Below are 13,537 nucleotides of genomic sequence, written 5' to 3' on the forward strand. Positions count from 1 at the left end.
GTACCAAGCTTCTCGGAGTGAAAGTCTTGGATAAAATTAATGGACGTTTCTTTCTATACGTTTCGCTTAGTGTAAGGGTTTTATCAGCTCAGGCAGACAATCACACAGAGAATACCACCGCAACAGAGACGAACTCTTCGCAGTAGCCAAGCTAACCACGGCAATGGCATTTCTGATGGAAAGTACCAAGCTTCTCGGAGTGAAAGTCTTGGATAAAATTAATGGACGGCTCTTTATGTTTCGCTTAGTGTAAGGGTTTTATCAGCTCAGGCAGACAATCGCACAGAGAATACCACAGCAACAGAGACGAACTCTTCGCAGTAGCCAAGCTAACCACGGCAATGGCATTTCTGATGGAAAGTACCAAGCTTCTCGGAGTGAAAGACTTAGATAAAATTAATAGACGGCTCTTTCTAGGTTTTGCTTAGTGTAAGGGTTTTATCAGCTCAGGCAGACAATCGCACAGAGAATACCACAGCAACAGAGACGAACTCTTCGCAGTAGCCAAGCTAACCATGGCAATGGCATTTCTGATGGAAAGTACCAAGCTTCTCGGAGTTAAAGTCTTGGATAAAATTAATGGACGTTTCTTTCTATACGTTTCGCTTAGTGTGAGGGTTTTATCAGCTCAGGCAGACAATCGCACAGAGAATACCACAGCAACAGAGATGAACTCTTCGCAGTAGCCAAGCTAACCACGGCAATGGCATTTCTGATGGAAAGTACCAAGCTTCTCGGGGAGAAAGACTTGGATAAAATTAATAGACGGCTCTTTCTAGGTTTTGCTTAGCTTAAGGGTTTTATCAGCTCAGGCAGACAATCGCACAGAGAATACCACAGCAACAGAGACGAACTCTTCGCAGTAGCCAAGCTAACCACGGCAATGGCATTTCTGATGGAAAGTACCAAGCTTCTCGGAGTGAAAGGCTTAGATAAAATTAATAGACGGCTCTTTCTAGGTTTCGCTTAGTGTAAGGGTTTTATAAGCTCAGACAGACAATCGCACAGAGAATACCACAGCAACAGAGACCAACTCTTTGTAGTAGCCAAGCTAACTATTGCAATGGCATTCCTGATGGAAAGTATCAAGTTTCTTGCAGTGAAAGTTTTGGATAAAATTAATGAACGGCTATTCTACATATTTCACTTACAGTAAGGGTTTTATATGTTCAGTCGGACAATCCCGCAGAAATACAATAGCAACAGAAACTAAGTCTTCGTGGAAGCGAAGCAAACCAAGGCAATGTCATTACTGAGGAAAAGTACCAAGCTTCTCCGAGTGAAAGTCTTGGATAAAATTAATGGACGGCTCTATGTTTCGCTTAGTGTAAGGGTTTTATCAGCTCAGGCAGACAATCGCACAGAGAATACCACAGCAACAGAGACGAACTCTTCGCAGTAGCCAAGCTAACCACGGCAATGGCATTTCTGATGGAAAGTACCAAGCTTCTCGGAGGTAAAGTCTTGGATAAAATTAATGGACGTTTCTTTCTATACGTTTCGCTTAGTGTGAGGGTTTTATCAGCTCAGGCAGACAATGACACAGAGAATACCACAGCAACAGAGATGAACTCTTCGCAGTAGCCAAGCTAACCACGGCAATGGCATTTCTGATGGAAAGTACCAAGCTTCTCGGAGTGAAAGTCTTGGATAAAATTAATGGACGTTTCTTTCTATACGTTTCGCTTAGTGTAAGGTTTTTATCAGCCCAGGCAGACAATGACACAGAGAATACCACAGCAACAGAGACGAACTCTTCGCAGTAGCCAAGCTAACCACGGCAATGGCATTGCTGATGGAAAGTACCAAGCTTCTCGGAGTGAAAGACTTGGATAAAATTAATGGACGGCGCTTTCTAGGTTTCGCTTAGTGTAAGGGTTTTATCAGCTCAGTCAGACAATCGCACAGAGAATACCACAGCAACAGAGACGAAATCTTCGCAGTAGCCAAGCTAACCCGGCAATGGCATTTCTGATGGAAAGTACCAAGCTTCTCGGAGTGAAAGTCTTGGATATAATTAATGGACGGCTCTTTATGTTTCGTTTAGTGTAAGGGTTTTATCAGCTCAGGCAGACAATCGCACAGAGAATACCACAGCAACAGACTAACTCTTCGCAGTAGCCAAGCTAACCACGGCAATGGCATTTCTGATGGAAAGTACCAAACTTCTCACAGTAAAAGTTTTGGATAAAATTACTGGACGTTTCTTTCTATACGTTTCGCTTAGTGTAAGGGTTTTATAAGCTCAGACAGACAATCGCACAGAGAATACCACAGCAACAGAGACCAACTCTTTGTAGTAGCCAAGCTAACTATTGCAATGGCATTCCTGATGGAAAGTATCAAGTTTCTTGCAGTGAAAGTTTTGGATAAAATTAATGAACGGCTATTCTACATATTTCACTTACAGTAAGGGTTTTATATGTTCAGTCGGACAATCCCGCAGAAATACAATAGCAACAGAAACTAAGTCTTCGTGGAAGCGAAGCAAACCAAGGCAATGTCATTACTGAGGAAAAGTACCAAGCTTCTCCGAGTGAAAGTCTTGGATAAAATTAATGGACGGCTCTATGTTTCGCTTAGTGTAAGGGTTTTATCAGCTCAGGCAGACAATCGCACAGAGAATACCACAGCAACAGAGACGAACTCTTCGCAGTAGCCAAGCTAACCACGGCAATGGCATTTCTGATGGAAAGTACCAAGCTTCTCGGAGTGAAAGACTTAGATAAAATTAATAGACGGCTCTTTCTAGGTTTTGCTTAGTGTAAGGGTTTTATCAGCTCAGGCAGACAATCGCACAGAGAATACCACAGCAACAGAGACGAACTCTTCGCAGTAGCCAAGCTAACCACGGCAATGGCATTTCTGATGGAAAGTACCAAGCTTCTCGGAGTTAAAGTCTTGGATAAAATTAATGGACGTTTCTTTCTATACGTTTCGCTTAGTGTGAGGGTTTTATCAGCTCAGGAAGACAATCGCACAGAGAATACCACAGCAACAGAGATGAACTCTTCGCAGTAGCCAAGCTAACCACGGCAATGGCATTTCTGATGGAAAGTACCAAGCTTCTCGGAGTGAAAGTTTTGGATAAAATTAATGGACAGCTCTTTCTACATGTTTCGCTTAGCGTTAGGGTTTTATCAGCTCAGGCAGTCAATCGCACAGAGAATACCACAGCAACAGAGACGAACTCTTCGCAGTAGCCAAGCTAACCACGGCAATGGCATTTCTGATGGAAAGTACCAAGCTTCTCGGAGTTAAAGTCTTGGATAAAATTAATGGACGTTTCTTTCTATACGTTTCGCTTAGTGTGAGGGTTTTATCAGCTCAGGCAGACAATCGCACCGAGAATACCACAGCAACAGAGATGAACTCTTCGCAGTAGCCAAGCTAACCACGGCAATGGCATTTCTGATGGAAAGTACCAAGCTTCTCGGAGTGAAAGTTACGGATAAAATTAATGGACAGCTCTTTCTACATGTTTCGCTTAGCGTTAGGGTTTTATCAGCTCAGGCAGTCAATCGCACAGAGAATACCACAGCAACAGAGACGAACTCTTCGCAGTAGCCAAGCTAACCACGGCAATGGCATTTCTGATGGAAAGTACCAAGCTTCTCGGAGGTAAAGTCTTGGATAAAATTAATGGACGTTTCTTTCTATACGTTTCGCTTAGTGTCAGGGTTTTATCAGCTCAGGCAGACAATGACACAGAGAATACCACAGCAACAGAGATGAACTCTTCGCAGTAGCCAAGCTAACCACGGCAATGGCATTTCTGATGGAAAGTACCAAGCTTCTCGGAGTGAAAGTCTTGGATAAAATTAATGGACGTTTCTTTCTATACGTTTCGCTTAGTGTAAGGTTTTTATCAGCTCAGGCAGACAATGACACAGAGAATACCACAGCAACAGAGACGAACTCTTCGCAGTAGCCAAGCTAACCACGGCAATGGCATTGCTGATGGAAAGTACCAAGCTTCTCGGAGTGAAAGACTTGGATAAAATTAATGGACGGCGCTTTCTAGGTTTCGCTTAGTGTAAGGGTTTTATCAGCTCAGTCAGACAATCGCACAGAGAATACCACAGCAACAGAGACGAACTCTTCGCAGTAGCCAAGCTAACCCGGCAATGGCATTTCTGATGGAAAGTACCAAGCTTCTCGGAGTGAAAGTCTTGGATATAATTAATGGACGGCTCTTTATGTTTCGCTTAGTGTAAGGGTTTTATCAGCTCAGGAAGACAATCGCACAGAGAATACCACAGCAACAGACTAACTCTTCGCAGTACCCAAGCTAACCACGGCAATGGCATTTCTGATGGAAAGTACCAAACTTCTCACAGTAAAAGTTTTGGATAAAATTACTGGACGTTTCTTTCTATACGTTTCGCTTAGTGTAAGGGTTTTATCAGCTCAGACAGACAATCGCACAGAGAATACCACAGCAACAGAGACCAACTCTTTGTAGTAGCCAAGCTAACTATTGCAATGGCATTCCTGATGGAAAGTATCAAGTTTCTTGCAGTGAAAGTTTTGGATAAAATTAATGAACGGCTATTCTACATATTTCACTTACAGTAAGGGTTTTATATGTTCAGTCGGACAATCCCGCAGAAATACAATAGCAACAGAAACTAAGTCTTCGTGGAAGCGAAGCAAACCAAGGCAATGTCATTACTGAGGAAAAGTACCAAGCTTCTCCGAGTGAAAGTCTTGGATAAAATTAATGGACGGCTCTATGTTTCGCTTAGTGTAAGGGTTTTATCAGCTCAGGCAGACAATCGCACAGAGAATACCACAGCAACAGAGACGAACTCTTCGCAGTAGCCAAGCTAACCACGGCAATGGCATTTCTGATGGAAAGTACCAAGCTTCTCGGAGTGAAAGACTTAGATAAAATTAATAGACGGCTCTTTCTAGGTTTTGCTTAGTGTAAGGGTTTTATCAGCTCAGGCAGACAATCGCACAGAGAATACCACAGCAACAGAGACGAACTCTTCGCAGTAGCCAAGCTAACCACGGCAATGGCATTTCTGATGGAAAGTACCAAGCTTCTCGGAGTTAAAGTCTTGGATAAAATTAATGGACGTTTCTTTCTATACGTTTCGCTTAGTGTGAGGGTTTTATCAGCTCAGGCAGACAATCGCACAGAGAATACCACAGCAACAGAGATGAACTCTTCGCAGTAGCCAAGCTAACCACGGCAATGGCATTTCTGATGGAAAGTACCAAGCTTCTCGGAGTGAAAGTTTTGGATAAAATTAATGGACAGCTCTTTCTACATGTTTCGCTTAGCGTTAGGGTTTTATCAGCTCAGGCAGTCAATCGCACAGAGAATACCACAGCAACAGAGACGAACTCTTCGCAGTAGCCAAGCTAACCACGGCAATGGCATTTCTGATGGAAAGTACCAAGCTTCTCGGAGTTAAAGTCTTGGATAAAATTAATGGACGTTTCTTTCTATACGTTTCGCTTAGTGTGAGGGTTTTATCAGCTCAGGCAGACAATCGCACCGAGAATACCACAGCAACAGAGATGAACTCTTCGCAGTAGCCAAGCTAACCACGGCAATGGCATTTCTGATGGAAAGTACCAAGCTTCTCGGAGTGAAAGTTACGGATAAAATTAATGGACAGCTCTTTCTACATGTTTCGCTTAGCGTTAGGGTTTTATCAGCTCAGGCAGTCAATCGCACAGAGAATACCACAGCAACAGAGACGAACTCTTCGCAGTAGCCAAGCTAACCACGGCAATGGCATTTCTGATGGAAAGTACCAAGCTTCTCGGAGGTAAAGTCTTGGATAAAATTATTGGACGTTTCTTTCTATACGTTTCGCTTAGTGTCAGGGTTTTATCAGCTCAGGCAGACAATGACACAGAGAATACCACAGCAACAGAGATGAACTCTTCGCAGTAGCCAAGCTAACCACGGCAATGGCATTTCTGATGGAAAGTACCAAGCTTCTCGGAGTGAAAGTCTTGGATAAAATTAATGGACGTTTCTTTCTATACGTTTCGCTTAGTGTAAGGTTTTTATCAGCTCAGGCAGACAATGACACAGAGAATACCACAGCAACAGAGACGAACTCTTCGCAGTAGCCAAGCTAACCACGGCAATGGCATTGCTGATGGAAAGTACCAAGCTTCTCGGAGTGAAAGACTTGGATAAAATTAATTGACGGCGCTTTCTAGGTTTCGCTTAGTGTAAGGGTTTTATCAGCTCAGTCAGACAATCGCACAGAGAATACCACAGCAACAGAGACGAACTCTTCGCAGTAGCCAAGCTAACCCGGCAATGGCATTTCTGATGGAAAGTACCAAGCTTCTCGGAGTGAAAGTCTTGGATATAATTAATGGACGGCTCTTTATGTTTCGCTTAGTGTAAGGGTTTTATCAGCTCAGGAAGACAATCGCACAGAGAATACCACAGCAACAGACTAACTCTTCGCAGTAGCCAAGCTAACCACGGCAATGGCATTTCTGATGGAAAGTACCAAACTTCTCACAGTAAAAGTTTTGGATAAAATTACTGGACGTTTCTTTCTATACGTTTCGCTTAGTGTAAGGGTTTTATAAGCTCAGACAGACAATCGCACAGAGAATACCACAGCAACAGAGACCAACTCTTTGTAGTAGCCAAGCTAACTATTGCAATGGCATTCCTGATGGAAAGTATCAAGTTTCTTGCAGTGAAAGTTTTGGATAAAATTAATGAACGGCTATTCTACATATTTCACTTACAGTAAGGGTTTTATATTTTCAGTCGGACAATCCCGCAGAAATACAATAGCAACAGAAACTAAGTCTTCGTGGAAGCGAAGCAAACCAAGGCAATGTCATTACTGAGGAAAAGTACCAAGCTTCTCCGAGTGAAAGTCTTGGATAAAATTAATGGACGGCTCTATGTTTCGCTTAGTGTAAGGGTTTTATCAGCTCAGGCAGACAATCGCACAGAGAATACCACAGCAACAGAGACGAACTCTTCGCAGTAGCCAAGCTAACCACGGCAATGGCATTTCTGATGGAAAGTACCAAGCTTCTCGGAGTGAAAGACTTAGATAAAATTAATAGACGGCTCTTTCTAGGTTTTGCTTAGTGTAAGGGTTTTATCAGCTCAGGCAGACAATCGCACAGAGAATACCACAGCAACAGAGACGAACTCTTCGCAGTAGCCAAGCTAACCACGGCAATGGCATTTCTGATGGAAAGTACCAAGCTTCTCGGAGTGAAAGGCTTAGATAAAATTAATAGACGGCTCTTTCTAGGTTTCGCTTAGTGTAAGGGTTTTATCAGCTCAGGCAGACAATCGCACAGAGAATACCACAGCAACAGAGACGAACTCTTCGCAGTAGCCAAGCTAACCACGGCAATGGCATTTCTGATGGAAAGTACAAAGCTTCTCGGAGTGAAAGTCTTGGATATAATTAATGGACGGCTCTTTATGTTTCGCTTAGTGTAAGGGTTTTATCAGCTCAGGCAGACAATCGCACAGAGAATACCACAGCAACAGAGACGAACTCTTCGCAGTAGCCAAGCTAACCACGGCAATGGCATTTCTGATGGAAAGTACCAAGCTTCTCGGAGTAAAAGACTTAGATAAAATTAATAGACGGCTCTTTCTAGGTTTTGCTTAGTGTAAGGGTTTTATCAGCTCAGGCAGACAATCGCACAGAGAATACCACAGCAACAGAGACGAACTCTTCGCAGTAGCCAAGCTAACCACGGCAATGGCATTTCTGATGGAAAGTACCAAGCTTCTCGGAGGTAAAGTCTTGGATAAAATTAATGGACGTTTCTTTCTATACGTTTCGCTTAGTGTCAGGGTTTTATCAGCTCAGGCAGACAATGACACAGAGAATACCACAGCAACAGAGATGAACTCTTCGCAGTAGCCAAGCTAACCACGGCAATGGCATTTCTGATGGAAAGTACCAAGCTTCTCGGAGTGAAAGTCTTGGATAAAATTAATGGACGTTTCTTTCTATACGTTTCGCTTAGTGTAAGGTTTTTATCAGCTCAGGCAGACAATGACACAGAGAATACCACAGCAACAGAGACGAACTCTTCGCAGTAGCCAAGCTAACCACGGCAATGGCATTGCTGTTGGAAAGTACCAAGCTTCTCGGAGTGAAAGACTTGGATAAAATTAATGGACGGCGCTTTCTAGGTTTCGCTTAGTGTAAGGGTTTTATCAGCTCAGTCAGACAATCGCACAGAGAATACCACAGCAACAGAGACGAACTCTTCGCAGTAGCCAAGCTAACCCGGCAATGGCATTTCTGATGGAAAGTACCAAGCTTCTCGGAGTGAAAGTCTTGGATATAATTAATGGACGGCTCTTTATGTTTCGCTTAGTGTAAGGGTTTTATCAGCTCAGGCAGACAATCGCACAGAGAATACCACAGCAACAGACTAACTCTTCGCAGTAGCTAAGCTAACCACGGCAATGGCATTTCTGATGGAAAGTACCAAACTTCTCACAGTAAAAGTTTTGGATAAAATTACTGGACGTTTCTTTCTATACGTTTCGCTTAGTGTAAGGGTTTTATAAGCTCAGACAGACAATCGCACAGAGAATACCACAGCAACAGAGACCAACTCTTTGTAGTAGCCAAGCTAACTATTGCAATGGCATTCCTGATGGAAAGTATCAAGTTTCTTGCAGTGAAAGTTTTGGATAAAATTAATGAACGGCTATTCTACATATTTCACTTACAGTAAGGGTTTTATATGTTCAGTCGGACAATCCCGCAGAAATACAATAGCAACAGAAACTAAGTCTTCGTGGAAGCGAAGCAAACCAAGGCAATGTCATTACTGAGGAAAAGTACCAAGCTTCTCCGAGTGAAAGTCTTGGATAAAATTAATGGACGGCTCTATGTTTCGCTTAGTGTAAGGGTTTTATCAGCTCAGGCAGACAATCGCACAGAGAATACCACAGCAACAGAGACGAACTCTTCGCAGTAGCCAAGCTAACCACGGCAATGGCATTTCTGATGGAAAGTACCAAGCTTCTCGGAGTGAAAGACTTAGATAAAATTAATAGACGGCTCTTTCTAGGTTTTGCTTAGTGTAAGGGTTTTATCAGCTCAGGCAGACAATCGCACAGAGAATACCACAGCAACAGAGACCAACTCTTCGCAGTAGCCAAGCTAACCACGGCAATGGCATTTCTGATGGAAAGTACCAAGCTTCTCGGAGTTAAAGTCTTGGATAAAATTAATGGACGTTTCTTTCTATACGTTTCGCTTAGTGTGAGGGTTTTATCAGCTCAGGCAGACAATCGCACAGAGAATACCACAGCAACAGAGATGAACTCTTCGCAGAAGCCAAGCTAACCACGGCAATGGTATTTCTGATGGAAAGTACCAAGCTTCTCGGAGTGAAAGTCTTGGATAAAATTAATGGACAGCTCTTTCTACATGTTTCGCTTAGCGTTAGGGTTTTATCAGCTCAGGCAGTCAATCGCACAGAGAATACCACAGCAACAGAGACGAACTCTTCGCAGTAGCCAAGCTAACCACGGCAATGGCATTTCTGATGGAAAGTACCAAGCTTCTCGGAGTTAAAGTCTTGGATAAAATTAATGGACGTTTCTTTCTATACGTTTCGCTTAGTGTGAGGGTTTTATCAGCTCAGGCAGACAATCGCACAGAGAATACCACAGCAACAGAGATGAACTCTTCGCAGTAGCCAAGCTAACCACGGCAATGGCATTTCTGATGGAAAGTACCAAGCTTCTCGGAGTGAAAGTTTTGGATAAAATTAATGGACAGCTCTTTCTACATGTTTCGCTTAGCGTTAGGGTTTTATCAGCTCAGGCAGTCAATCGCACAGAGAATACCACAGCAACAGAGACGAACTCTTCGCAGTAGCCAAGCTAACCACGGCAATGGCATTTCTGATGGAAAGTACCAAGCTTCTCGGAGGTAAAGTCTTGGATAAAATTAATGGACGTTTCTTTCTATACGTTTCGCTTAGTGTCAGGGTTTTATCAGCTCAGGCAGACAATGACACAGAGAATACCACAGCAACAGAGATGAACTCTTCGCAGTAGCCAAGCTAACCCGGCAATGGCATTTCTGATGGAAAGTACCAAGCTTCTCGGAGTGAAAGTCTTGGATATAATTAATGGACGGCTCTTTAGGTTTCGCTTAGTGTAAGGGTTTTATCAGCTCAGGCAGACAATCGCACAGAGAATACCACAGCAACAGAGACGAACTCTTCGCAGTAGCCAAGCTAACCCGGCAATGGCATTTCTGATGGAAAGTACCAAGCTTCTCGGAGTGAAAGTGTTGGATATAATTAATGGACGGCTCTTTAGGTTTCGCTTAGTGTAAGGGTTTTATCAGCTCAGGCAGACAATCGCACAGAGAATACCACAGCAACAGACTAACTCTTCGCAGTAGCCAAGCTAACCACGGCAATGGCATTTCTGATGGAAAGTACCAAACTTCTCACAGTAAAAGTTTTGGATAAAATTACTGGACGTTTCTTTCTATACGTTTCGCTTAGTGTAAGGGTTTTATAAGCTCAGACAGACAATCGCACAGAGAATACCACAGCAACAGAGACCAACTCTTTGTAGTAGCCAAGCTAACTATTGCAATGGCATTCCTGATGGAAAGTATCAAGTTTCTTGCAGTGAAAGTTTTGGATAAAATTAATGAACGGCTATTCTACATATTTCACTTACAGTAAGGGTTTTATATGTTCAGTCGGACAATCCCGCAGAAATACAATAGCAACAGAAACTAAGTCTTCGTGGAAGCGAAGCAAACCAAGGCAATGTCATTACTGAGGAAAAGTACCAAGCTTCTCCGAGTGAAAGTCTTGGATAAAATTAATGGACGGCTCTATGTTTCGCTTAGTGTAAGGGTTTTATCAGCTCAGGCAGACAATCGCACAGAGAATACCACAGCAACAGAGACGAACTCTTCGCAGTAGCCAAGCTAACCACGGCAATGGCATTTCTGATGGAAAGTACCAAGCTTCTCGGAGTGAAAGGCTTAGATAAAATTAATAGACGGCTCTTTCTAGGTTTCGCTTAGTGTAAGGGTTTTATCAGCTCAGGCAGACAATCGCACAGAGAATACCACAGCAACAGAGACGAACTCTTCGCAGTAGCCAAGCTAACCACGGCAATGGCATTTCTGATGGAAAGTACAAAGCTTCTCGGAGTGAAAGTCTTGGATAAAATTAATGGACGGCTCTTTATGTTTCGCTTAGTGTAAGGGTTTTATCAGCTCAGGCAGACAATCGCACAGAGAATACCACAGCAACAGACTAACTCTTCGCAGTAGCCAAGCTAACCACGGCAATGGCATTTCTGATGGAAAGTACCAAACTTCTCACAGTAAAAGTTTTGGATAAAATTACTGGACGTTTCTTTCTATACGTTTCGCTTAGTTTAAGGGTTTTATAAGCTCAGACAGACAATCGCACAGAGAATACCACAGCAACAGAGACCAACTCTTTGTAGTAGCCAAGCTAACTATTGCAATGGCATTCCTGATGGAAAGTATCAAGTTTCTTGCAGTGAAAGTTTTGGATAAAATTAATGAACGGCTATTCTACATATTTCACTTACAGTAAGGGTTTTATATGTTCAGTCGGACAATCCCGCAGAAATACAATAGCAACAGAAACTAAGTCTTCGTGGAAGCGAAGCAAACCAAGGCAATGTCATTACTGAGGAAAAGTACCAAGCTTCTCCGAGTGAAAGTCTTGGATAAAATTAATGGACGGCTCTATGTTTCGCTTAGTGTAAGGGTTTTATCAGCTCAGGCAGACAATCGCACAGAGAATACCACAGCAACAGAGACGAACTCTTCGCAGTAGCCAAGCTAACCACGGCAATGGCATTTCTGATGGAAAGTACCAAGCTTCTCGGAGTGAAAGGCTTAGATAAAATTAATAGACGGCTCTTTCTAGGTTTCGCTTAGTGTAAGGGTTTTATCAGCTCAGGCAGACAATCGCACAGAGAATACCACAGCAACAGAGACGAACTCTTCGCAGTAGCCAAGCTAACCACGGCAATGGCATTTCTGATGGAAAGTACAAAGCTTCTCGGAGTGAAAGTCTTGGATAAAATTAATGGACGGCTCTTTATGTTTCGCTTAGTGTAAGGGTTTTATCAGCTCAGGCAGACAATCGCACAGAGAATACCACAGCAACAGACTAACTCTTCGCAGTAGCCAAGCTAACCACGGCAATGGCATTTCTGATGGAAAGTACCAAACTTCTCACAGTAAAAGTTTTGGATAAAATTACTGGACGTTTCTTTCTATACGTTTCGCTTAGTTTAAGGGTTTTATAAGCTCAGACAGACAATCGCACAGAGAATACCACAGCAACAGAGACCAACTCTTTGTAGTAGCCAAGCTAACTATTGCAATGGCATTCCTGATGGAAAGTATCAAGTTTCTTGCAGTGAAAGTTTTGGATAAAATTAATGAACGGCTATTCTACATATTTCACTTACAGTAAGGGTTTTATATGTTCAGTCGGACAATCCCGCAGAAATACAATAGCAACAGAAACTAAGTCTTCGTGGAAGCGAAGCAAACCAAGGCAATGTCATTACTGAGGAAAAGTACCAAGCTTCTCCGAGTGAAAGTCTTGGATAAAATTAATGGACGGCTCTATGTTTCGCTTAGTGTAAGGGTTTTATCAGCTCAGGCAGACAATCGCACAGAGAATACCACAGCAACAGAGACGAACTCTTCGCAGTAGCCAAGCTAACCACGGCAATGGCATTTCTGATGGAAAGTACCAAGCTTCTCGGAGTGAAAGACTTAGATAAAATTAATAGACGGCTCTTTCTAGGTTTTGCTTAGTGTAAGGGTTTTATCAGCTCAGGCAGACAATCGCACAGAGAATACCACAGCAACAGAGACGAACTCTTCGCAGTAGCCAAGCTAACCACGGCAATGGCATTTCTGATGGAAAGTACCAAGCTTCTCGGAGTTAAAGTCTTGGATAAAATTAATGGACGTTTCTTTCTATACGTTTCGCTTAGTGTGAGGGTTTTATCAGCTCAGGCAGACAATCGCACAGAGAATACCACAGCAACAGAGATGAACTCTTCGCAGTAGCCAAGCTAACCACGGCAATGGCATTTCTGATGGAAAGTACCAAGCTTCTCGGAGTGAAAGTTTTGGATAAAATTAATGGACAGCTCTTTCTACATGTTTCGCTTAGCGTTAGGGTTTTATCAGCTCAGGCAGTCAATCGCACAGAGAATACCACAGCAACAGAGACGAACTCTTCGCAGTAGCCAAGCTAACCACAGCAATGGCATTTCTGATGGAAAGTACCAAGCTTCTCGGAGTTCAAGTTTTGGATAAAATTAATGGACAACTCTTTCTACATGTTTCGCTTAGCGTTAGGGTTTTATCAGCTCAGGCAGTCAATCGCACAGAGAATACCACAGCAACAGAGACGAACTCTTCGCAGTAGCCAAGCTAACCACGGCAATGGCATTTCTGATGGAAAGTACCAAGCTTCTCCGAGTTTAAGTCTTGGATAAAATTAATGG

Source organism: Lampris incognitus, chromosome 19 (assembly GCF_029633865.1).
Source record: "Lampris incognitus isolate fLamInc1 chromosome 19, fLamInc1.hap2, whole genome shotgun sequence".
Classification (NCBI taxonomy): Eukaryota; Metazoa; Chordata; class Actinopteri; order Lampriformes; family Lampridae; genus Lampris; species Lampris incognitus.